Consider the following 26,137-nt stretch of genomic DNA (forward strand, 5'->3'; position numbering starts at 1 on the left):
GCCATATCCCCTGAACAAGCATGCCAATCAGATGTTTCTGACTGAAGTCTGACTGGATTATCTGCATGCTTGTTTCTGGTGTTATTCAGACACAACTGCAATCAAATAGATCAGCAGGGCTGGCAGGCAACTGTTATTGTTTAAAAGGAAATAAGTATGGCAGCCGCCATATCCCTCTGACAGATGTCCTTTGAGCCTCACTGATAAGAAATTCCAACTATAAAGCACTTTCCTAGCAGAAAATGGCTTCTGAGAGCAAGAAAGAGATAGAAAGAGGAATTCCCTATTAGTGAGGGTCACACTGTAGTCACTTCCTGTCTGAGTCAGGACTGAGTCAGCCACTTACATACCTGATATTTAACTATTTCAGGCAGAGAAAGAAAAAAAGGAACACAGCCTAGTTATTTGTGTGCTTGGCACTGTACATACACATGTCTATCTCATCATGTCACATGTCACTTCGGGTATCCTTTAAGAAAGATTTGGGAAATAATAACCTCATGTGAGTTTCTCAGCATATGAGTGGATGTTGGAAGTGAGCACAGACTGGTTGCTGTATTAGCGTAGCCAGAGGGTGTTTGCAGTGCGAGTCCCTTTGCTCCTGAGCGACTCCGCGCCTGTAACAAGCAAATTAGCGGCGAGCGTTCCCAGCACTAGCGCTGTCGATGGCGGCTCAGCGGGTGATGAATAGCCGCGTTTACGGCTGATCCACTCATCTGAGCACCACGGAGGCCTGAAGCTGATGCAAAGGAGGAGGCCAGGCCATTCTTCACCCTGCCGGCGACGGAATACATTTTCCCCGGGAAATTTTTTGCTGGGATCAGTGTTTTTCGTTCTGCGGTCGGCGTGACGGGCTGTCACCACGCTGGATGTGCGAGCGGCGAACCTTTATTGCTTTTCCTAAAGACCTGGAGGGAGGAAAAAATAAATAAAATATTAAGACTGAGCCTGACATTGCGGGCACAGTATATACATTTATATTTACCTGGAGGAGGTGTCGCTGCGGACGCCTAACATCACCTTTTCAGCGCTGGTGACACAAGGGAAGGCGCAAAATATCATGTGGTGACCGCAAGCCTGGAACTACACACAGCTGCTTAAAGTGGTCAGAAACTCAGCATTTGCTCTTTGCTCTAAAAGATTATTTACAGCATAAAATCTACTACCATAAAAAAACATTGTAGCAGAGCAGCATTCAAACAGTTAAACACAACACTTTGTTCTTCAGTGGAAAGCTCCTTGCTTCAGTGGAAAGCTTCCGGCCGCATCCAAAGAACTGATAACATTATCTTATGTTTACATTCCTTTTGTCATATGCATTTAGCAAACATTAGCATCCTGCTGAAACTGAGCGGTACTGAGCTAAGAAGCAAAAAGAGCTGAGAAGTGATCACTAGATTTTAATTTGTAAATACAGCAGCTATGCAATAAATGCAATGGCAGCTTTCAGAGCAGATAAAATGTTCTTAGAGAATGTGTAATTTGTAAACCGACAATATTACATGTACACAAAAGCAAATATGATAACTATGGGTAACTAATAAAAAGTAGAAAAACACATTTTTATTGAATGTTATTTCAGAGTTTTATCTCACTTTAACATAGAGGCTACTTTCCCACCAAGACGTTGCGTTTTAGGGGACGTTATGGTTGCATAACGTGCCCCTAACCAACGCAACGCATGGTGGTGTTGAAGTTGGACGTCAGATTGAGCCGCGTTATGCAGCTCTCAAAGCAGCCGCTCCAGGTTAGTGATAGGAAGTCCGGATCTTTTTAAGGATTCGGATCATTTGAATCGGATCATTGAAAAGATCCGGATCTTTGAATCAAATCATTTGAATCATTTTACTAGGGAAGCAGACTGGGTGAAATGACTAGCAGGACAGGACTTTCCCTGCAGTAGTGTGAGTGTGTTGCTCCTGACTTCCAGGAGGGGTCTCTTCAAGCTGCTTTTCAAGCCGACTTTGGAGCTTTCTTTCTGGGCACTGTTTGACCTGAAGTCCCTGCTCCGGGCCTTGCCGGGCAGGGGCTTGTCTTGTGCTAACTGGCCGCTCCAGCCATGGAGCGGCCAGCTCATACCCCCCCTGCTACCTCTACTTACCTGGGGGATGAAGGGGACTCCTCTGGAGGGGACATCGCTCTGAACGCGATAGCCTGGGTGAAAGCTGCAAAAACCTGTGAGGAGACACTAGCACAGCTAAAGTACAGCTTTTCAAGATCCAAGTTCAGGTATGGGATGAAGTGGAAGCCAGAGTATCTGTGGCAGGATAAAGAGCTGCTGGACCTGAAAAGAAAAATCAAAGTTCAAAAAGCAAAGTTAGCTGACTTGATAAAAATCGGTGGGCCTTTCGCCGAGCAACTAGGCCACAAGAAACGCTTTGAAAAGATGCTCAAACCTGAGACTGACATGGATGATAGCGACACAGAGGAAGATTGTGTCGTTGTGGAAGACGAGTGCAGCCCCCCAGAGAGGCCTCCATGGATGAAGGAAGAACTGTCCCAGTCACAGATCCCACCTGGGCAAGGTGAGCCGGTTGAGTACCCCATGGAGAAGGAAAGTGAGGGTGATGTGACACAGAGTGAAGAGGACACGCTGGTGAGTGAGGGGAAGCAAGTACCTGGCTCTGCGGCGGGTGTTTGGGTGAGTGCTGGTGGTGCTGGTGCTGCTACCCCTGCTGCTGAGGGTCTTGATGGCGTGGGTGCTACTGGGGCCCGCAGTGAGGCGGTGGGTGGCGGTGCAAGTGCTGCTGTTGCTGTGGCTGGCATGCCCCCCTCTGAAATACCTGGAGGTGGTGGTGTGGCTAGAGCTGCAGCGGCCTCCCCGGATGCCCGCATGGATCCCTCTCCTGGTGGAGCCTTGGTTCCCAGATCAGGGTCACTTGTAGTGGCTGATGTGGGTTCTTGGGTAAAGCTGGGAGTGGGGACGTGTGCCCAGAGTTGCAGGGAACGCTCCCCGCATCGTATGCAGGCTTTTCAAGATGGTGCCGGCTTGCAGAGCGGCAGCCCGACAACGCCAAACCAGCTTCCGGTCCGTCGGGCGGAAGTGACATCCGCGGCTGCTTTTCCGCCTGAAGTCGGAATTTCCATAGACGTCGATGAGGCCGAACGCGGACTTTTTCCTAAGGCTGATGCGGCTGTAAGTCCGCATGGAGGCGGAAACCCCATTGGCGCTAATGTAGCGGTAAGCAGACTTTCTTCTGGAGGTGTTGCGGCTGAAAGTCCGCATGGCGGCGGAAACTCCACTACCACCAATACAGCTGTAGGCGGAATTCAGCCTGCCAATGCGGAAAGTCAAGGCAAGGGAAGCCTTTTATTGCTAGATGTGGAGATGGATGCAGGGGACGCAGAGAAACAGCCTCCAAGCGGAGTTCCGCAACCAGAGGCGGTTTTCAAGGAAAAAGAAAAGGAGGTGCATGCAAATGCACAGGAGGAGTTACCGATTGTCCCTGAAAACAAGGAGACAAGCGAGGAGGATACCAAAGGATCTTCTGAGACCCCAAAAGAGGGGAAACTTACAAAGAAGGTACAGGTGACCGAGCAAGCAAGTCTGGAAATGTCCGAGGAGGATTTTCTTAAGGGGAACTCCGCGGACAACGAAAGGATAGACTCCCTTGGGTGCTGGACTCCCCCTGTTGATGGGATGGAACAATTGGCCCAGGAGCTCTTTCCTGATGGCGACAATGGAGGAGGCCAAGACTCCCTGGCGATGGAATCCGGAATCGTCCTGGAGGGTGAGAAAGATGTCACTATACCTTTTGAAAAGAAAAGAACTAAAAAAGGGAGAAATAAAATTGGCAAAGGTGTGAGGTTACCGCTTGGTGACACAGGTGATAATTTTGAGCAGGTTGTGGTCGAAGAGACTGATCAGGATAGTGATGGTGTCCAGAAAGGGTCCTTTTTACAAGCGGAGGAGGGTGGTGAAATACTCTTAGTCCAGAAGGGGGGCTTAATCAGGTCACCAAATAATTCAATGCTGGATGTATTGTTTGAGAGAAATTTAATTTCATGTTCAGAGTCTGATAATGACCTGAGTGAGGGGGAGAGGGAGAAAAGGAGAAAGAAAAGGGAGAAAAAGAGAAAACGAAAGGGAAAGCATTTAGAACCGCCTCCTGTGGTTAAGGATGATCTAATCACAGAGTTTCAGACCGCGGATTTAATTGTACGCTTGGAGAAGAAGCGGTTGGTTGTTACTGATGCTCATGTTAATGAGACGGTAGTTCAGGAGGTGGAACCAGGGGGGGATTACTCAGGCTTGCATCTGGTGGGCATGGGTGACCCCGATTGTGGTCGCCAGTTGGAGTTTAGGGCAGGTGGTAGGAGAATGGTGGTGGAAGATGAGAAATTTAGATGTTTTGATTTTCAAGGTAGACAGACCTTTATGGCGACCATTTTTGGGTTAAGCCCTGATGCCCCCAGGTACAAGCCCCCTTCTCCCCCTGTTTCCACCTCTAATGTGGCTGAGGAGGTGTCTGGTGGGGTGGTTGAGGTGGGTGTGGAGACAATTGAGGGTGGAGAGGCAGAGCCTCCAGAATTGGAGTATGTAACAAGGGGGGGTTTCCCAGAGTTGGGCCCGGCTGCGAGACCGGGGGCCCTTAACTCCATGGCAGCCTCAGCCAGGGGCACATCTTCTGTAAAACCAGTCTCATATTCCAGGGCGGTTAGAAGTACTGCTTTAGGGAGGAGGGTCCTGGCTCCCCTGGAGACAGAGTCGGAGGCCTACACCCCAGGCCGACGGAACGTTGTTCGCCTTAAGTGGGAACACCCTTCTGCAATTCCCACAAAAAGGGAGTTTGTCGGTTATTTGTTCGACCTGGGGTTTAGGCCCGCCGATTTATTCGCGATCCTGGCTCCAGGGGATCCACCGCCCTACTATGATGTGTCCTTCCTTTCGCAGCAGGGAATGGAGGCCTTCTTAGAAAAGAGATTGGGGGAGTCCCTGAACGGGCAATGGCACGGGTTCTCTGTGGTGCCCCTTTCAAGACAGTCCTTAGAGAGGAAGGCACACATAGTAGTCCAAAACGAGAGTATCCCGGTGCGTGACTTGATGACTTGGGTTCAGCACTACGCAGACCTCATGTCCCCGCCCCACAGGGTCCTGGATGACCTGGGAATCTGGTGGGGGGAATATGAGGTGGCGATCAAACTCCGCATCAAGGAGGGGGTCGTCACCCATATTCCCCGTTCTGCCCTTATAGGGCGGGACAAAGTGGTCACCTTCTATCCCGGTCAGCCCAGGACCTGTAACAAATGTGGTAAGCGGGGCCATCTGGCGAGCGGGTGCCCAGATCCGAGGTGCAGTCGGTGCCAGGAGTTCGGGCACTCTGCATCCGCGTGCAAACGCATAAAATGCAATTTCTGTTTTGAGTACGGACATCCGTACACAGCGTGCCCGGTCTCCTGGAACACGATGCCCTCGGATCTCAAGAAGGCCATGTTGGCCCGTATGGAGGAGGGACAGGACGCCCCAGTGCCAGATCCTAATATGTCACTACTTGAGTTATTGGATTGTGCTGTTGACCATTCTTCTGTTGCCCCTTCCTCGGTTCCTCCTCCAGCCAGCATGGCCCTTGTAGGGCAATCTGGACCCAGGTCATCGACTTATGTCCGGGATGCTGCTCGTGGCGGGGACTCTCCTCCCAAGGAGCAGCGAACCAGGTCTACTAGATCTGGTGGGGATAGGAGAGGTGGTGGGACTAAGGGCCCTACCCCTGCTCCAGGCGATCCCCCAACAAATCCTCCTATTCCGCAGCCTCGGAGGAGAAATCCTCCCAAGGGGGTTTCTTCCTCTTCCCTCCCTTCACCTGCTGACCCTCTCCCTTCCCCTCCCGATCTCCCTCCCCCCTCCACTCCTCCTCCCCCTGACCTTCCTCCTCCCTCTCCTCCTTCCCTTGCCTTTCCTTTACCTTCCCCTGTTCCTACCCTTTCTTCTCCCGTTGAAGGTGGGGCTGCCTCCCTGCCTGTCAACATGATTTCGATTTCAGGAGCCTTTGTGTTTTCGCCTCCCGAGCCGACGGGTGCTTCCTCCGCCCCTTGCAGGAGGGAGCACCTGTCGGCAGAGGAGAAAGAATATCTCGAGCAGAGGTTCAAAATCAAGAAAAAAAGGAATACTGGGTCAAAGTCTGCACCTCGGTCCTTCTCTGAAGAGAAGAGACAGACGCTAAGGCAGACAGTTGAGCAGAGGAGACAAGAGAGTAGAGACCTGAAACTCTCAAACAGGTTTGGTGTTTTGGCTGCCTCCCCCCTTTCATCGGAAGAGGAGGAGATGGTGGTCGAGACCCCTGAAGTTGTCTGAGGGGACATGGTCCTATGTGTTTATGTCTTTTTCTTTTTGTTGACGTTGTATTTTTGTTTTAGTTTTTGTCTACTGTCAAAAAGAGTATAAAGGGAAACCTAAATTATTCTGATGGCTGTTCCCCCACCACTCATGCTGGCGACGATCAACGTTGCCAGCATCAAAATGACCAGGGCTCGAAAATTAGCTTTTTCGATTTTGGCTGCCCATGAGGCTGATGTGTTTTTCCTGCAGGAGACCAGGCTCACCTCTTTGGCTGACCTTTGGCTAGCCGAGAGGGACTGGGTGTCTGGTCCGAGTTTTTGGTCTCTTGCGGGAGAGCCTGGTAGTGGTGTGGCGGTCCTTTTTAGGGCCGACATGGTAACGTGCCGGCGAGTAATTGAGGTAGAGATGGGTAGGTGTCTGGTCTTGGACGTCTGCATGAGGGGGCAGGATCTCAGGCTAATCAACATCTATGCCGACCCCAAGTCTAAGGGGGAGAGAAAGCGCCTTCTTATGCAGATCAGGCCATACCTTTTTTCAGCCTATCCTGTGATCCTGGGTGGTGATTTCAACACCGTCACTAGGGCCAAGGACAGGGCAAGGGCCCAGGTCCAGATAGGCGTAGATGGTAAGTATTTAGCAAGATTAGTTGATGAGGCGGATCTGGTGGATGTGCACATTCGTCACTCCCCAGATCTCACGGGGTTCACCTTTTATAGAGGTAGTGCTAGGTCTAGGATAGATAGATTTTTTGTTTCAGAGGGCCTCATCACTTCAACTCCTAAGTTGTTGGCGGTGGAGTTCTCGGATCACCTTATTCTGTCGGTGGGCTTGAATGCTTCGAATGCTCCTCCCAGAGGTCGGGGTATTTGGAGGATGAATTCGTCCCTGCTACTGGAAGATGAGGTGAGACAATCCTTTGAGGAGTTTTTTCAAGCACAGGTTTCCATCCTGGACTGCTTTGACAATAGGTCTGAGTGGTGGGAGGAAGTAAAAAAACGTGCTGTGAGATTTTTCAAGGGTCTAGCGTCCCGAAGGAGTATTGGTAGAAATCTAGCTTACCAGCGTCTAAGGGAGAGGTTGACTGTTCTCGTCTCTGAGGGCGGAGATCCGGGGGAGATCTCTGAGGTCAAACTTCAACTTAGGCAGCAGCAGTACGACCGGCTGGCTTCTTTAGCTCTGGAGAGGGATCATGGTAAATACCGCTCGCCTGACCCTTACCAGAGTTTTAAACAAAGTGCAGCGCTTAAGACGGTCATCGGTCTCAGGGATGGCTCGGGATCTCTGGCAAAGTCCAGGGCAGAGATTCTAGCCATCGCTAGAGGGTTTTACGCTGATCTGCTTGGGGAGAAGCCACTTGACCAGGCGAGGATGGAAGACTTCTTGGCTTCCACGCCGGGTCTGGAAGATGTTGATATTTCTGCCATAGACTTGACTACGGAGATTACTGCAGATGAAGTAGCGAGAGCCATTGGTGGCCTTGCACCTAAAAAGACCCCGGGTCCGGATGGACTGACGGCTGAGTTTTACAAGGCCTTTGTGTCAATCCTGGCCCCTCAATTGGCTGGTGCGTTCAACGATTGCCTTGCTGGGGGCCAGTTACCACCCTCCATGAGGCAATCTGCAGTAATCCTGTTGTCAAAAGGTCGTGATCCTGAGATGATTGAGAATTGGCGTCCCATCAGCCTTCTCAATGTCGACAGGAAGATCCTGGCGAAAATTTTGTTCTGGCGGTTGTCCCAGGTGACAGATGTGCTTTCTCGCCATCAGCACTGCTCTGTTGTAGGAAGAAGCACACTCTCAGCACTGTTAGCTGTCCGGGAAGTCCTGGAACGGTGCAGGGCTGATGGTTGGGGAAAATACCTGCTGACGTTGGATCAGTCCAAAGCCTTTGATCGGGTCAATCATGAGTACCTATGGCGGTTGCTTACTGTGTATGGTTTGCAGGGGGGGTTTGTAGATTGGCTGCGAACTTTATACAAGGAGGCTGAAAGTTTTATGCTGATCAATGGATGGATCGGCCAGCCTTTTGAGGTGAGCTCGGGGGTTCGCCAGGGTTGTCCGCTGAGTTCTCTACTATACGTGTTTGCCATCGACCCCTTCGTGAGGAGGCTAGAGGGCAGCACGCTTGGTGGGGTTCCAGTGGGCATCTCTGGTAGCTCATCTCTGAAGGTGGTGGCTTATGCCGACGACGTTACTGTGGTGGTCTCGGATGCAGAGGAGGCGTTGGTGGTTGCTGAGGAGATCACCAGGTACTCATTGGCATCTGGTTCGAAGATCAATCCGGATAAGTGTGAAACTTTCTGGATGGGTAAAGTTGGAGAGTCCTTTAGACTTCCTGGGTCTTTTCCCTTGCCTCAGGAAGAAATTAAGATTCTTGGCATCAAATTCGGCCCAGGCGATTATGGCCTGCGAAATTGGGAAAGCAAGCTGTCTGATGTCGACAGGAAAGTAACTCGCTGGAAAGGTTGGAGTTTGACCTTTAGGGAAAGGATTGACCTGATCAAGACTTACCTGATACCAATATTGTTATATGTCAGTTATGTCACAATTTTGCCAGCATCCCTGTACACCAGGGTCAATGGCCTGTTTTTCCTATTGTTATGGGGAAACAGACTAAACCATGTGCGCAGGAATATTACTTACAAAGCTAGGCGGGAGGGTGGCTTAGGTATGGTCAACCCGATCGTTTTTTTCTCCTTGATTTTTATTAAACACAACATTGGTAGTTTGTTGTTGGAGAACCCGCCTAGCTGGGTAGGTATCTTCCAGACTTGGTGTGAGCCTTTCCTTAGAGAATGGAAGAGCGGTGGCCCAGTGAAAAATCTGAGAGCACGTCATGGCTACCTTCCGACCTATGTCTTGCCTTGTTTGAAGAAACTGCAGCAGTGGGGATTGATGGTGGAGGACATCAGATCGGTCGACAGGAAAGTCTTGTCGGCTAGGTTGGTGGACTCTTACTTTCCTGACTCACTGGCTTTGAGGGATTGCCCAGGCACAATTATGGAGGAGGGCTTGCGTTTGTTGAATTCGCCGCGGGTTCCGAATAAATTGTGGGACATCGCCTGGCTTACCTTCCAGGGCAAACTTTACGTTGGAGGGAACATGAAGTGTCGGCAGGTGGCAGAGCGTGGTTGTCCTCGACAGGGGTGTGCTGTTGAGGAGACCATGGACCATTTCCTGATGTCATGCCCTTTCAACGTGGAGGTGTACAAACAGGTGGGGAGGGCTCTGAATATCCCGTTTCTGGCGCATCTCAGTTATGCTGAGTGGGCCTATGGAGCGTTCAATCAGCGCCAGGGTTATGATTTGAGCACTTTATACGTAGTCAGCTTAGTGGTTAGGAGACACTTATGGTTGGCACGGTGTGACTTAGCTATTAGACAGCGAGACTTGCCTGTCCAGGTGGTGGTGAGCACTATTCTCGGTGAGGTGAGGAATATTCGGTTCTTGGAGAGAAAGAAACTGGGGAGAGGAGCTTGGGTTCTGGCGTGGCAGAACATCAAGCCTCCTTAAGCTGGCGGAGGTCTCTCCTGGGTGTTAGCTTGTCTGTCGCTTCTCTTGTACACCTCAGATTTTTTTCTTTGACATTTTTTTGAAGTCTGGCCGCAGACACAAGGGGAGTGTCCCTTTGTGCTCTTCTTTTTAGTTGTTGGTGTGGTTTTGTCCTGTGTTTGGGCTTCAATTTCTTTTCAGTCTTGTCTTGTGTAGTGTCTTCTAATCTTATGTACTTGCTTATTGGTCGGGAAAAAAGTCCCGCGGTATGTATGTGGAATGTATGGCGTAATGTGGGTGTTGTCCTTCACTTTTTGGGTGGTGGTGTATGTTATATGTCTTTCTCTTTTCTTTTTTTTTTGTCCTGTTTGTTTTGAATGATGTGATGTAGGTGTTGACTTGTGTCCTTTTGGGTGGTGGTTGGTGTTGTGTTTTTTTTTTTTTTTTTTTTTTTTTTTTTTTTTTTTTCTGTCTGGTTGTCCTGTTTGTCTGAATGTAGATGAGTGATGTCTCCTCAGCAGCTATACTTCTGGAGTATGGAACAGTTTCTTGTTCACAAGTTATGTGCATAGCACAGTTTTGTTTGATTTGTATTTTCTTGGGTACATTGACAGAGTTTTTCTGTAATCATGGCGTTGTTTCAGTTGTATTATGATGTGGGAAAGATTATTCCCTGATTATATTTGTTTCCTTACTTGTATTGCATACTTTTTATATTTATTTCATTGTATGCTGTATGATGGTATTTTGATTTACAGGCATACTTTTATCTTATTTATTATTCCTTGTATGCTTTAAGTTTGTTGATTAATAAAAAAAAAAGTCCCTGCACTGTACATTCTGTATGTTCTTGTTACTTCCAGACAGACATCCACTGTGAACCGAATCTTTCATTGTGATTATCCGGATGATTCGACTCATAAAAAAGAAGGATTCGTTCATGATCCAGACAACACTACAGTCCCACCAGGAGTCACCACAGTGCAGTGAATATTGCAGTGAATATTAATTAGCCATGTGCCTGGCCGCGGAGGAGGGGAGACCTCCTCCTCCAACATTACTGAGCATGTGCAAACAGTCTAACGCTGCTTAGCCTAGTAGAACGTACAGCATGCAGCACTTTGTGTAAACGTGCTGTGTTACTATGTAACGCAACGTGGGCACTGTGAACAGCACATTGATTTTACAGTGCTGTGAGTTAGGCTGCGTTACTGGCTGCTGTAACGTGGGACTTTAACGTCCCACTGTGAAACCAGCCAGAGGCATTAAAGGGGAACTGAAGAGAGAGGTATATGGAGGCTGCCATGTTTATTTCCTTTTAGACAATACCAGTTGCCTGGCAGCCCTGCTGATCCTCTGCTTCTAATACTATTAGCCATAGCCCCTGAACAAGCATGCAGCAGACCAGGTGTTTCAGTGGTTCAGACTTATAAGTCTGATCTGACAAGACTAGCTGCATGCTTGTTTCTGGTTTTAATCAGATACTACTGCAGAGAAATAGACCAGCAGGGCTGCCAGGCAACTGGTATTGATTAAAAGGAAATAAACATGACAGCCTCCATATACCTCTCTCTTCAGTTCCCCTTTAAGGTTAGCCAAGGAAATAGGACATTATTAATTTCCATGTGGATAGACTGGAATCTAATGCTGATCAGTTTTCACGACAAATCACCCTATTCAATTGTGAGTGTTGAACAATTTTTCCCTCTCCTCTCGCCTGACACCAAGGTCTGTCTTTGCTCCTTTTGAAAAGAGGAAGTCAGAGGGAAACACTGCTAAAGTCACCTCTTTTCAGCTTTCTGTTTGTGGGCGTTGCCTGCAGGCCCAGCCCTAGACCATTTGCCGCCTGAGGCAAACTTTAAAGAAATCGCCTCCGCGCCCCCCCCCCCCCAAGCCGTGGGTGTGGGGGGGCCGCCCGAGCTGAGGGGATAGCGGGCAGGAAGGGGGTATTGGGCCTAGCGGCGGGGAGGGGGGTCGGACCCCCCCCCTCCCTCGCCTGGGTCCCCCGCTCCCCTCCAGCTTGTTATGCGCGCTGGCTGCCTGCAGCTATAAGAGGCAACGGGCGGGGATCACTCACCTCTTCCTCGTTCAGCCTGCGCTCCACTGACGTCACTTCCTGCTACGCCGCAGGAAGTGATGTCAGTGGAGCGCACGCTGGAACGAGGAAGAGGTGAGTGATCCCCGCCCGTTGCCTCTTATAGCTGCAGGCAGCCAGCGCGCATAACAAGCTGGAGGGGAGCGGAGGATGGGGGACCCAGGCGAGGGAGGGGGGGTCCGACCCCCCTCCCCGCCGCTAGGCCCAATACCCCCTTCCTGCCCGCTATCCCCTCCAGCTCGGGCGGCCCTCCACAACCACGGACGGGCGGGTGCCGCCCCCCCCAGAAGTGCCGCCTGAGGCAAACGTTTCACCCCGCCTCATGGGCGGGCCGGCCCTGGTTGCCTGGGATTAGTAATGGCCAATGAGATGCAAATCATTTTAAGTTGATGCAGCATTATGCAAATTATGTATGCAAATTTACACCGCTTGAAAATGAACCTATCAAATCCTGCCGAGGTAAACTTTGATTGGTCCATTTTCAAGCTGCATAAGGCTTCTTTTCCACGAACTGTTGAGCTGTGTGCTCAGCAAGCAGTTGCCAGGCAGCAGTGAGCAGTTAGCAGGCAGCGACAAGCAGTTAGCAGGCAGCAGTGAGCAGTTGTGAGAGTTTGAGAGGCATTTCACTGCCTAGAAACAGTTCGTGGAAAAGAGGCCTAAATATGCACACAAAATTTGCATAATCTTGCATCAACTCAAAAATGATTTGCATCTCATTGGCGATCCCTACCTGGGATAAGTGCTTAGAGCTCATGAGCTGACAGGAAAAGGGAGAGGTCATCAGATAGGCCTGGTGCACACCAAAAACCGCTAGCAGATCCGCAAAATGCTAGCAGATTTTGAAACGCTTTTTCTGCAGCGTTTCAGCTAGCGTTTTGCGGTTTTGTGTAGCGGTTTTGGTATAGTAGATTTCATGTATTGTTACAGTAAAGCTGTTACTGAACAGCTACTGTAACAAAAAACACCTGGCAAACCGCTCTGAAGTGCCGTTTTTCAGAGCGGTTTGCGGTTTTCCTATACTTAACATTGAGGCAGAAACGCATCCGCAATCCAAAATCTGCAGCAGCCCGGGAGTATACGTTTCTGCAAAACGCCTCCCGCTCTGGTGTGCACCAGCCCATTGAAATACATTACCCTAGCGGATCCGCACCCGCAAGCGAATCGCAAACCGCAGCGGAAACGCTCCGGTGTGCACTAGGCCGTAGGGAGTGGACGAGAGGCAAGAGTACACTCCCACACAGAAGCTTTCTGAAATGTGCTGTGGTCACACAGTCGGGATACTGGGGAACATTCTGACACTCCAAACAAGCCAAAGCCATCCTGTCCAATCATATGAAGAGTGTGGGCTACTTACTACTGTGAACACACGGTTCCCGCTGCATTCATGGGTGCGATCGGCGGATCTGGAAAGTGGAAATGCAGCACATTTTTGATTTCCAATAGGGGAAAAAAGCGTGGGAAGAATTCTAAAATGGGAGATCAATAGAAAATCGCTTAGTGCCACATTTGCTATGCAATTTTTTGCAGCAGTGTTGATCTAACCTCACAAACGCAGGAAAAAGGCGGCGTACACTGCGTTTGTGATTGCGTGCAAATCAAGTCGCAGCTCTGAACAGGGCAGCTTGATCACTATGCTAATCACGCTGCCCTTGCTATCCATAAAACGCATGAGATTTAATTATTTAATCAAAGCACATGCAGTGTGAAGTTACGGTGCCCAGACGCCCCAGTGTACCTGGGACAGTCCCAGAATTAAGGTCCCCCATCCCAGGGTCCCCCAAAAGCTACAAAAATGTCTGTCCCAGGCAATGTCCTGGCCTGTCGGCGATAGTGTTGGGAAATCTCCCAGTTGGGGTCGGACTGGGCCGCAGGAGGGCTGGAGGATCCCCCGGGGGGCCCCACTCTGTGGCTGCCCAATAAATACCTCTCCTCCTGGCTCCCGTGTCCCCACATTGCCTGCCCCCAGCAGCACACAAATCCACCCCCTCAGTGTGCTGTAATAGCTAAAGGCGCAGCTGAGCAGTGTAGCTCCGCCCCCACGGTGCTGCTGGGGTTGATGGAACGAGGTGGAGTGCATATAGAGGCTCCAGCATGCTGCGTGCAAAAGTGACGTCACTGAAGTCTGTAAAAGAACATAGCCAAGCCCAGGCCACGAGGGGCGGAGCCAGGACAGGCAGGATTCAGGAATCGTGGTTCGTGGGAGATGAATGAACGTAGCAGTGATGGTCGAGGCTTAGCTGCTGAGTGCACTAGAGTGCTGGCTGGCTGTGATGGAGAGAGTGTGACTGGCGGGCAATAAGCAAGAGGTGAGGGCGAGGCTACGAGAGTTCAAGAGTTTGACGGTGGAGGGGAAAAAAGGTGTTTCTATGCCTTGAGGTCCTGGTGCAGTTGGCCCAGAACATGTGGCCTGATGGTAGCCAACAGAAGAAGCATGAGGGTACGAGGGTACTTTAGCAATCCTGCTCTGTAGCGCACCCAGGAATTCTGAAGGAGGTCTAGTAGTGGGGGAAAGGGTTTCACAATTCTCCTCTCCACTGATATGATGACCCTCTGGAGTTTGTATCTAGCAGAGGAGCAATCGTACCAGACCAGGATAGATAAGCAGAGGACAGGTTCAATAGTGGCCGAGTGTAAGGACCTTAGAAGTTCCTGAGCCATACCGAGCTTCTTTAGTTTGGAAAGGAAGAATAGTCTGTGCTGGGCTTTCTTCTGGGTAGAGATGGTGTTGGCCTTCCAACTCAGGTCATCGAAAATGGTTGTGCCCAGTCAATATAGATCGGAGGTGGGGTGGGGTATGCTTCCTGAAATAGATGATCATCTCGACGGTTTGGGCTGTAATGAGGACTAGCTTTTTCTCTTTACACCAGTAGCTTATTCTATCAACCTCCTGACGGTAGACCTGCTCGTCGTCCTCAGTTACGAGGCCAACAATGGTGATGTCATCAGCAAATTTGATGATTCTAACTGAATTTGGTGTGGAAATCCAATTATTCATGTAGAGGGTGAACAGGATCAGTGACAAGATGCAGTCTTGTGGGGCCTCGTGTTGGTGACCCTTGGTCTAGAGGACATGTCGCCCATCTTAACAACTCGGGACCTATTGGTTAAGGAAGTCCATGATCCAGAGGCGGAGAGTGGGATGGACGTAGAGTTCCATGAGATTATGATGTACTATGCGGGAGCAGGGCCAACCTTACCATGAAACAACCTTAATCGCACGATTCAGGGCGGCGGCATGTAGGGGTCAGAACAAGGTCAAAGAGGCTGGTGATACACAGCAGCGAACAAGGCAGAGAGAGAGAGAGAGAGAGAGAGATATGTGGGGTAATTGCAGAATTTAATACGCGGGACATTTGCTTCACTTCATAGGTGGGGTAGTTGATGCATTTCATGTGTGTTTTACTTGCTGCGAGTATAGATGGCCCGAACATTCCGCCGGCGAGCAGTATTCTGCAAACATCCGCTGTTCGCATTCGCGGTGAACAGCAAACATTGGCCGTGTTCGATTCAACCACCTATACATCATCATTCAGCTAAACTTTGACCCCTTATCTCACAGTCAGCAGACAAATGGCAGCCAATCAGCTATCACCCCTTCCGGGACCCCCCACCCCCCTATCAAAAAGCAGTTGCAGTGGCCATATTGGATTCATTCTCTGCTGGCTGCTGACTGTTAGTAAGAGCAGGGTCAGACTTGCTGCAGATAGGTAGGGAAAGCATTAGCTAGGCCTGTGTTCTTGTTCCTCACTTTCTGTGAAAGCACCCCAAATGGCCTTAGTGAGGGCTAGCCTCCTAGGGCTCGATTCACAAAAGAGTGCTAACTGTTAGCATGGGTCTTTTTGCATGGATTTTCGCGTTTGGGCGCGATTGCGAATTTTCGCACGCTAACGCGAACTTTCGCGCAAAATCGTTATCGTTTTCACGCAAAAGTTCGCGTTAGCACGCGAAAATGTTCAATTGCGCGTGAAAATTTGCGATCGCACGCAAACATGAAAATGTGCGCCAAAACGGCCGTGCTAACAGTTAGCACTCTTTTGTGAATCAAGCCCCTAGTCTCCTGTGTTTTTTTGTGTTAGACACTCCACAGCCCACTGACACCCAGAGCTGCGCATAATGTGATTTCTGTCCTTTAGGGATTAAAACCCGACTCTGTGTAAACTCCGTAATTTTTAGTGGGACTTTTGCCATAGATCCCCCTCCGGCATGCCACAGTCCAGATGTTAGACCCCTTGAAGCAACTTTTCCATCACGTTTGTGGCCAGAAACAGTCTTCATAGGTTCTAAAATTCGCCTGCCCATTGAAGTCTATGGCGCTTTGCCAGATTCACCTGTTCGCAAACATTTTTCGGAAGTTTGCGTTCGCCGTTCGCAAATGGAAAATTCTATGTTCGGGACATCTCTAGCTGCAAGATGACTGCTGCGTTTCATAAGGGGGCGGGGGGAGTGGCCTTCAGGGGGCATCCTCACAATGTTTGCTTCGGGCAACAAAAAGTCTAGATTGCCCTGAGGACAGATGTTATAGAAGGCCAAGCCAAAGTCCAGGAGAATCCTAGCTTACGAGTCTGGTCCAATCTCAGTCAAAGTATTAATAAATGACTCACAAAACACTTCTGTTACTTTTCTACTTTATAATGTACTGTATAATGTACTATATATGGTAACCCCCCCGTCCTGTCTCAGGCTGGGCCCAGAAGAATCTGGTCACTGTAAGTCAGGCCTAGCGAGTCAGGCCAAGCTGACGACAATGTACATCTGTGACAAGTGCGAATTGTCTATCCCAGAGGAGAGTGTGATCCTGAAAGCACAAGGTTATTGTAGCTATGAAATAATAATCATGGTGTCAGTCCTGGGAGGCCTGCGCTTGTCTCTCGCCCCGTGCAGAAGGAAGGAGACGGGGGCAGGATCGATGCTTTCGCGATATATACGTTGACGCCTGTTGTGCTGCGCCTTGTCACTTTGTGTCACAGCAGATTGGCCTGCCGCACGGTAGCGCAGGGAATGTATGGAGCGCGCGGCCTGACCCCCTGCTCCCGTATATCTGTCATGTTATATCAGCGTGACGCACGCCATGTGACCGCGCCAATGATCCGCCATAGCGAGAAGTGATACATTACCCGCCGCTCTGGCACGCCGTGAATGAGAGATGATGAAGTGAGATGATGGCCGAGGTCTTTATTGTGTGTGATGAATAAGGGTCAGGCGGGCGGGACGCCTCGATGATTACCGCTCATCTGATAAAAAGTCTCCTCTCATCTGATGTCTCATACATAATGCAGAGATCTCTCCAATCACCACTGTCTCCAGAATGTCACAACTTGTGCTCCCTTCCCACTGCCTCTGACCTTGTGTGTATTTATCATGTGCACAAATCACTTATACAGAACACCGTGACGCTGTGCTCATTTCATCAGGGTCACTGAGGTGCACTGACATCTTCTGCAGCACTTTACAGAGTACATAGTCATGTCACTGACTGTCAGAGGAGCTCACATTCTAATCCTACCATAGTCATAGTATAATTTCCTACCATATTATTATTATGTATTTATATAGCACTGACATCTGCTGCCAGGGCCGGGCCGAGGCATAGGCTGGAGAGGCTCCAGCCTCAGGGCGCAGTGTGGAAGGGGGCACACAATTCATTCAGCTGTCATTCCTAATTGTGTTTGAAGCAGAAAGAAATAAGAAAAGGGGATACATAGCAGTGACTGCAAGCCAGATAATTAGAGATTAAGGTGTTGGGGAGGTTGTGGGCCCTGTGGCGCCTCTTAGTCTAATAGCAATCAGTGTGTGACGGCTGGGGTGGGAGGGATGGGGGCGCATTTTGGTGTCTCAACCTTGGGTGCTGGAAGACCTTGTCCCTGCTCTGTCTGCTGCAGCACTTTACAGAGTACATAGCCATGTCACTGACTGTCCTCAGAGGAGCTCACAATCTAATCCTACCATAGTCATAGTATAATGTCCTACCATATTATTATTATCATTATGTATTTATATAGCACTGCCATATTCTGCAGCACATTACAGAGTACATAGTCTCAGTCACTGACTGTCCTCAGAGAAGCTCACACTCTAATCCTATCATAGTCATAGTCTAATGTCCTACCATATTATTATTATGTATTTACAGTATATATAGCACTGACATCTTCTGCAGCACATTACAGAGTACATAGTCATGTGACTGACTGTCCTCAGAGGAGCTCACACTCTAAAGCTACCATAGTCATCGTCTAATGCCCTACCATATTATTATTATTATCATTTTACAGCAATTACATCATCTGCAGCACCTTAAAAAGGTACACTTTTTATTTGAGGAGACAAGATGGCTGTGATTGCTATATGGGTGGGACATGATAGTTTTGCTTATTATACAAGAGATATTATGGCAACACCTGATAATATTATTATTATTAGTAGTATATAGGGGACATGATGGCTGCATGTGTTATATGGGGGACATGGTGGCTGCACTTGTTATATGGGGGACATGATGGCTGCATGTGTTATATGGGGTACATGATGGCTGCATGTGTTATATGGGGGACATGATGGCTGCATATGTTATATGGGGGAACATGTTGGCTGCATGTATTATATGGGGTACATGGCTGCTGCATGTGTTATATGGAGGACATGATGGCTGCATGTGTTATATGGGGGGATATGATGGCTGCATGTGTTATATGGGGTACATGGCGGCTGCATGTGTTATATGGGGGACATGGCAGCACATGTTATATACAGAAGACATAATTGACACGTTATACGTGGGCAGATGTCTGCACCTGATATCTGAGGCACATTTTATTAGAATCACACCACAATACTGAGTACCGGTATGTCATTTGGGGGTACATTTAATTTTTTTAAGATCCATGTATTTTTTTCTCTGTGTTTCAGCACAAGGGGGCATGACTTGGGGTCTCTCCTTGGAGGACAGGTCCTCTGAGGCTGGAGACTCTGGCAATACAAATCTATCACATGGTTACATTTATGCTTGAAGTTTGGCTGTAGATCTGCCAGCCATGAACAGTGTCTGAAGAGGAACGGACCCACTTTTTTTTTTTTTTTTTTTTTTTTTTTTTCGTTTCACTAATTTTTATTTTAGTATGGGTAAAAGTCAAACAAATCTCTATACATACAGATATTAAAGCAGGTACATACAGTATATAAAATATCAGTTATCATAGACAAGCAATTATGTAGTGTCTGAGTTATAGTATCTGGACTTAGCTCTTTTGTATCATCCGTCTGCATAGTCCAGATTATACTATCATGATAGTAAAAGTGGGCAATAGTAGGGATATCTTGGTCCTGCTGCGTAAATTGTTTTGAGGATGTAAAGAATATTCTAGTAACTAAATAGCCATAACAGTAGTAACAGTAAGATAAAATGATAAAGAACGATTTAGACATAAGGGTCATAGTATGGTATAGGGAAATGGGTCACAATGGTTTAGGCCAGGTTAATTCAGAAATCTTTGTATGGTTAAGAATAATTATAGTTATAATTACCAGGGTCTATCCCATGACTGTTTTTTACGTGTAAGTGTAAGGGTATCCTCTGGGGTCGGTGGGGGAATATTTTATATATATTCGCCCTTCATGGAGGATCGTAGTCTAAGGTGGCATATGCCCATGGATCCCAAACCCTATGGAAGTTAGTTTCCGTATCTCTAAGATTGGCAGTCATCTGTTCCATGGTTTTAGTCCATGTTATTTTGTTTTTAATTTCGGATATAGTAGGCGGGGCTATATTCTTCCATGCTGTAGCTATTGCAAGCCTTGTGGCAGTTAAAATGTGGGTTATGAGTCTGGAGGTATATCGGTTGACATTTAGAGGGGGCTTGCCTAATATCATTAATAAGGGGTCCATAGGAATTGTAGTTCCCGTGGTGCGGGAGATTAAGTCTTGAACCTGTTGCCAAAGGGGTTGTATCAGTGGGCAGTGCCAGAAAATGTGTTCTAGGGTTCCTTTCTCGCCACACCCTCTCCAGCACAGATCAGAGGTGCCCGGGTATATTTTTGCAAGTATAGAGGGAGTTAGATACCATCTGTAAAGAATTTTATAGATATTTTCTTTAATTTGTACACAGATTGAGGAATGTTTTGCATTCTCCCAAATATCTTCCCAGTCTTCTAAAGGGATAATTATGGATAATGCTTTCTCCCACTTTTGCATATATGGGTGGGAGGGAATTGCTGTGCCTGATTTGTTGTGAAGCGTGTTATATATTTGTGATATAAGATTTTTTTGATGTCCTCTATGTAGGCAGATAGTCTCAAAGAGGGTTGGTGAAGTGCTATGAGTGGGTTTACAGGCCCTGGATTGGTGCTGGAGGTAGTGGGTGATTTGGTTAAATTCCAATAGGGTTTGGGAGTTGAATTGTATCTTATCTTCTAATGTGGGTCTAGCCAATAGTTTCTTGGTCTTCGGGTCTGTCCAATCGGAGAGGTTGAAGTAGCCTAGATTAAACCATTTTTTCATAAAGGTTTTTGAGGTACCTGGGGGAAAAGATGAATTACCTAGAATTGGGAGGAGTGGTGATGGGCTTGATTTTAGATGGGTTGCATGTGCAATAGATTTCCAGATGCGTACTGTGAAGGTAATAGTGGGTAGGAGATCAGATTGGGTCAGTTTGGGGGGGACGTCTGACCATATTAGCGAAGCCAGTGATAGGGGAAGTATACTAGTAGCTTCCAGGAGGCCCCATTTAGTAAATACTCTGAAGTTGGTCCATTCCTTTATTTGTCTAAGGTGTGAAGCTAAGTAGTAATATTTAATGTGTGGAAGACTAAGCCCACCCATCTCCCTTGGGGAGAGAAGAACCGATTTAAGGACCCTGGGGCGTTGGTGGTTCCATACAAATTTGAGAAATTCTGATTGTAGCCTCTTTAATTGTATCGAGGGCACCTGGACAGGTAAGGTTTCAAAAAGGTATAAAAGGCGAGGTAGGATGTTCATTTTTAATGAGTATAATCGGCCTAGCCATGAAATTTTATAAGCGGTCCACTTATAAAGATCTTGGAGGATTTTTTGAAATAGGGGAGGAAAGTTCTGTTTATATAGTGTGGAGTATGAAGGGGTGATGTGTACACCTAGGTATTTGAGGGCTTGAGTTTTCCATTTGTAGGGATATGAAGCTTTTAGAGTAGCCAGTAGGTTTGTGGGAATCTGGATTGGGAGAGCTTCCGTCTTATCACGGTTTAGTTTGAAATTTGAGAGGGATTCAAACTCAGATATGGTGGCGTGTATGGCAGGGAGTGATGTAATAGGTTGTGTGATGGATAAGAGGATGTCATCTGCGAATAGGGAGATTTTATGTTCAAAATTATTTTGTTTAACTCCTTGGATGTTTGGATTTAGTCTGATCGCTGAGGCTAGGGGTTCAATACTGATGGCAAATAGAAGGGGGGAGAGGGGGCACCCCTGCCTTGTGCCATTGTTTATAGCGAAGGGTGATGGGGAGGCAAAGGGGAGTTTAACTGTAGAGGTGGGGAAGGAATAAAGGAATTGTATTAAAGACATAAATGGGCCTTTGTATCCTTGAAAATCCAGTAGTTTGAAGAGGAAGGGCCAGGAAAGTCTGTCAAAAGCCTTCTCTGCATCCAAACTTAGGAGCAGAGAAGGCTTTCTAGATTTGTTCATAAGTGAGACAAGGTTTATGGCCTTCCTTGTGTTGTCGCCTGCTTGACGACCTATAATAAAGCCAACTTGGTCGTTATTAATGAGAGTGGTTAAAATGTGGTTGAGGCGATTAGCCATTGTTTTAGTGATGATCTTAAGATCTGAGTTTAACAGAGAGATTGGGCGGTAACTTTGGGGCAGTTGGGGGTCTTTTCCCTCTTTGGGGATCATTGTAATAAGAGATGAAAGAATAGAGGTTGGGGGCTTCTCGCCTTGCATGATTTTATTTGCCAATGTGGTTAGGTAGGGTAGGAGTATCTCTTTAAATTTCTTGTAATAGGAGTAGGGTAATCCGTCAGGGCCTGGGCTTTTCATTGATGGGAGAGATTTTAATACTTCCTCAATCTCAGAGTGTGTAAAAGGGGCGTTAAGTTGGGAACATTGTTCGTCTGTGAGTTTAGGTAAATTAAGGGGGGTGAGGAAGGAATCTAGTTTAGTGGGGAAAGAAGGGTCGGAATTTTGATCGGGTAGGTTATATAGTTGTTCGTAGTATTCAGAGAATATCTGGGATATTTTTTGGGGGTCATAATGAATAGTTCCTTCAGAATCTTTCATGGAGTATATTGCCTGTTGAGATAGTTTAGGGTTCAATTTACGCGCGAGTATTGTGTGTGGCTTATTGCCTCTTTCAAAAAAGAGTTGCCTAGACCACCTCAGGCTTTTCTCTAGTTGGATTGTTTGTAGGGAGCGGATCTCTTGCTTAAGTTGTTGGATGTGCGAAAAATGAGCTTGTGTGGATGAAGTTTTGTATAACGATTGTGCTTTAGCCAGGGAGTTTTGGAGTGTTAAGAGTTTTTGGGAGGTTTTCTGCTTGCGTCTGGTACCCTCAGCAATAAAGAGGCCACGTACAAATGCTTTATGTGATTCCCATACCATTCCGTATGAGGTTATTGAGTCAATGTTAGTGTTGAAAAATGACTGTAGTTCTGTGGTAAAAGTAGAGATCAGAGATTTATCCTGGAGAAGGGATTCATTCAATCTCCAGTGCATTGGTTTATGCGGCCTATGTAACCAGTTAATATTTATCATGACGCTTTGGTGGTCAGACCACGCCGTAGGTGAAATTTCTGATGAGTCTAAAAGAGGTAGCAGTGGGGCATTAGCAAAGAAATAGTCTATGCGTGAGTGGGAAGCATGGGGGGGCGAGAAAAAGGTGTATTCAATTGACCTAGGATTCGCTATTCTCCATAAATCTAGGAGATTATATTTTCTCATCAGTAATCTAAATTTGCGGGAGTTACGTTCATGTGTGGGTCTTGATGAGAGAGATGAAAGAATGCTTCTATCTTTAGTGGATGAAAATGCGAGGTTGAAATCTCCCCCTAGTATCAGGGTGCCATGGATGTTTTTGTGGAGTTTGGATAGGAAGGAAGTGAGAAAAGGGATTTGTTGGTTATTGGGGATGTAAACATTAGCAAGAGTGATGGGTTTACCGGTTAGGGTGCCATTCAGGATGATGAAGTGGCCTTTAGGATCTTGAATTGTTTTGGTAATCTGTAAGGGTAGATTAGCCTTGTGGATAATCGCTACTCCAGCTCTCTTGGACAGACCCGAGGAAAGATACACCCCTGAATAGTGTCTGTCTCCCAGGCGAATAGTATCTTGTTGCCTGAGGTGCGTTTCCTGAAGCATGGCTATGTCAATGTCCATGCGGCGGAGGTCTCTTAGGAGAGAGGACCTTTTCTGAGGGATATTGAGGCCCTTGGTATTAAGTGTTAGGAGCTTAACCATAATCAGTGTTATAAGGGGATTTGGAGTAAGACTGGGTTAGCCATTGTGACGGGGTAGTAGATAAGGAGGGGGAGGTATATGACCTATCTGTAGGAAATCTGGTAGGTAATGATACTAATGACAACAATATCAGTGATAGGATACACCAACAAAAACAACAATAAAAACAACAAAAACAAAAACATATATCTGAGCAAACAGCTAGGTTCATAAACTGTATTCTCAAAGCTGAGCGATAAGATAAGCCACTGTGGGTGTTGTGGCCACAAAAAGGGACAACCAAACTGTGTTGTCCTAGAGAGAATGTTTCGGAAGTGCCTGGTCCCCGAGGGGGCCCGGCAGTACCGAGAACCAATCTCTTGAGGGGCATGTGGTATCACCAAGAGAGGGGAGGCCCGTGATCCAGAGGATCCAACATTAATAATAGATTATAACCGAGATTTGATTAAGTACATATGCGAATATGGCAGCATAACAATTTAGGATTATGATGAAGTATGAAGTCTCGGAGACAGTTATGTATTAGAATTATTAAGTGGGTAATAAATCATGGGAAAGTTATATTCAGGTTGAGAGAGCTTCCATGTCTTCTGACTCTTGTGTGTAGGTAAGGGCTCGGACTGGGTTCCTCGTTCCATTGGAGGTGTGGCGAAACTTCCTGGGTGGTGAGGAGGTAGAGGGAGACCTCACGTTTTGAAGAGAGATGGGGGGTGGTGGTCGTATTCCCATTTGCTTCAGGAACATAGGGGCATTGTCAATGTCCGTGAGTGTAAATAGGGCTCCTTGTCTCCTTACTCTAAGGCAGAAGGGGAATCCCCAGTTGTAGGGAATGTTCGCATCTTTCAAAAGCTGGGTGATAGGCTTAAAAGCTCTGCGTTTAGCAAGCGTTATGAGGGAGAGGTCATTGTATATGTGTAGCTCATCTCCTTTAAAAGTTATGGATGGCATTTTGCGGGTTGCTTGCAAGAGGGCTTCTTTGGCTTCATAATAATGTAATCTGATGATGACATCTTTGGGCTTTTGTGTGGTTACCCTCTCCCCGAGTGATCTGTGGGCCCTGTCCATTCGCCATAGTTCCTCTGTAATGTTAGGGGCAAGTGATTGAAACAGTTCTAGCAAATGGGGTCTGATTTGATCAGGAGTAATAGACATGGAGATTCCCTTTATCCGTAGATTTTGTCTCCTCTCCCTGTTTTCAAGATCTTCATGGGAAACCCGGAGGAATTTTATATCAGAGTGGAAAAGCTGGTGATCCTCCTCTATCTCAGCCTGTTTCTGTGCTATGCCTGTCATCTTATCCTCTAAGGCACACGTGCGCTCCCCCAGCCCTGTAATTTCAGTCTTTAGCTCCCTCACTGCTGAGAGCAGGAGCTGCTGAAACGAGCTATTAATAGCTTGGAGCTGTCTTTCTAAGGCCATCTCTAGAATGGCTGCTGTGATGGGGGGGGAGTCAGGGGAGATACAGGCCTGTATAGGTGGGAGCTCCGCTTGCTCCGAGCGGTCGGCGCCATCTTGGTTTTCGGCTGGGCGGAGGAAGCGATCGATTGTGCCCGCTTGCTGTGTCATCTTTGTGGCTCCTCTCCTGGACATCAGCTGCCAGGGGTTCTTGGGGTGCTATCCCGGCAGAAACCGCGCGGTAAGGCTGCGTCTAGGAGCTGTGTGCGGCTCTGATAGCGGATGGTGGGGCCGGAGCTCTGGGTCTAAGCCGCCATCTTGATGACGTCGCGCATGCGCCCTCCGGAACGGACCCACTTTTTAGAAGGAATGACCCACTGAAGCGGCCATATATTACTCGATGTGTGGCCAGATCGACCTTTAGATAGATCCCTCTCTGGTCGAATCTAACCAGAGTGGTATCTATTGCCTGGCCACACACTGTCCAGCCATGTGCAATGGATTTCAGCATGAAATCTATCAGAAATCCTCTTCACACCGCTGCGTAATGTAAACCCCCAATGCCCGTCCTCTGAGTTTAAAGTCTCCCCTCTCCACTGGCCCATCTCCTGGCCTCCTATGGTGTCCGTCATCACGGAGAGCGCCCGTACCATGTGACCCAGGACATGTGACTGTGCCGCCAATCAAGCTTTGCAACTGAGGTTTTTCCTACACTCCTGATTTCACCAATTTTGTCTGTAAAAATCGATTGAAGATCTATCAGTCGGCCCTGTTGCAGCACTGATAAAATTATTGAATCAGAAGCTCTTTGCAGGATGATGATTAGCAGGGCTGGACGGAGGCAGAGGCAAGAGAGGCTCCAGCCTCAGGGCGCAGTGTAGGAGGGGGCACAGAGGCGAGAGAGGCTCCAGCCTCAGGGCGCAGTGTAGGAGGGGGCACACAACTCACTCAGCTATCATTACCATATTGTGTTTGAAGCAGAGAGATATAAGAAAAGGGGATACATGGCAGATAACTAGAGAGTAAGGTGTTGGGGGCCCTGGGGCACCTCTTAGTCTAATAGGAATCAGTGTGTGACGGCTTGGGTGGGAGGGATGGAGGGGCGCACTTTGGTGTCTCAGCCTTGGGTGCTGGAGGACCTTGTCCCAGGTCTGGTGATTAGAGTCCTGTTTTTGCACAGTTGGTATTTTGTCCACGGGACCTCTGCGTTGTCTCCTCATCCCCCCGGAGAACGTCATCCCGAGAATGGATGGGCGGACCCCCTCCCCCCCTCGTCCCGTGGAAAGTAAATACATAGAGCCTAATGAATGAGACATATCCTGTCCCACAGAAGTATTTAACAGCCCGTATCGGATTTTTGCGGTATCTGTCAGTAACCAGTGCATTATGAGCATTAATGGATTTCTCTGGCCTGATTGATTTTTCATTAATTTGGTAAAAAATCCTCCTCATC

The sequence above is a fragment of the Hyperolius riggenbachi genome, chromosome 5, assembly GCF_040937935.1.
Source record: "Hyperolius riggenbachi isolate aHypRig1 chromosome 5, aHypRig1.pri, whole genome shotgun sequence".
Lineage (NCBI taxonomy): Eukaryota > Metazoa > Chordata > Amphibia > Anura > Hyperoliidae > Hyperolius > Hyperolius riggenbachi.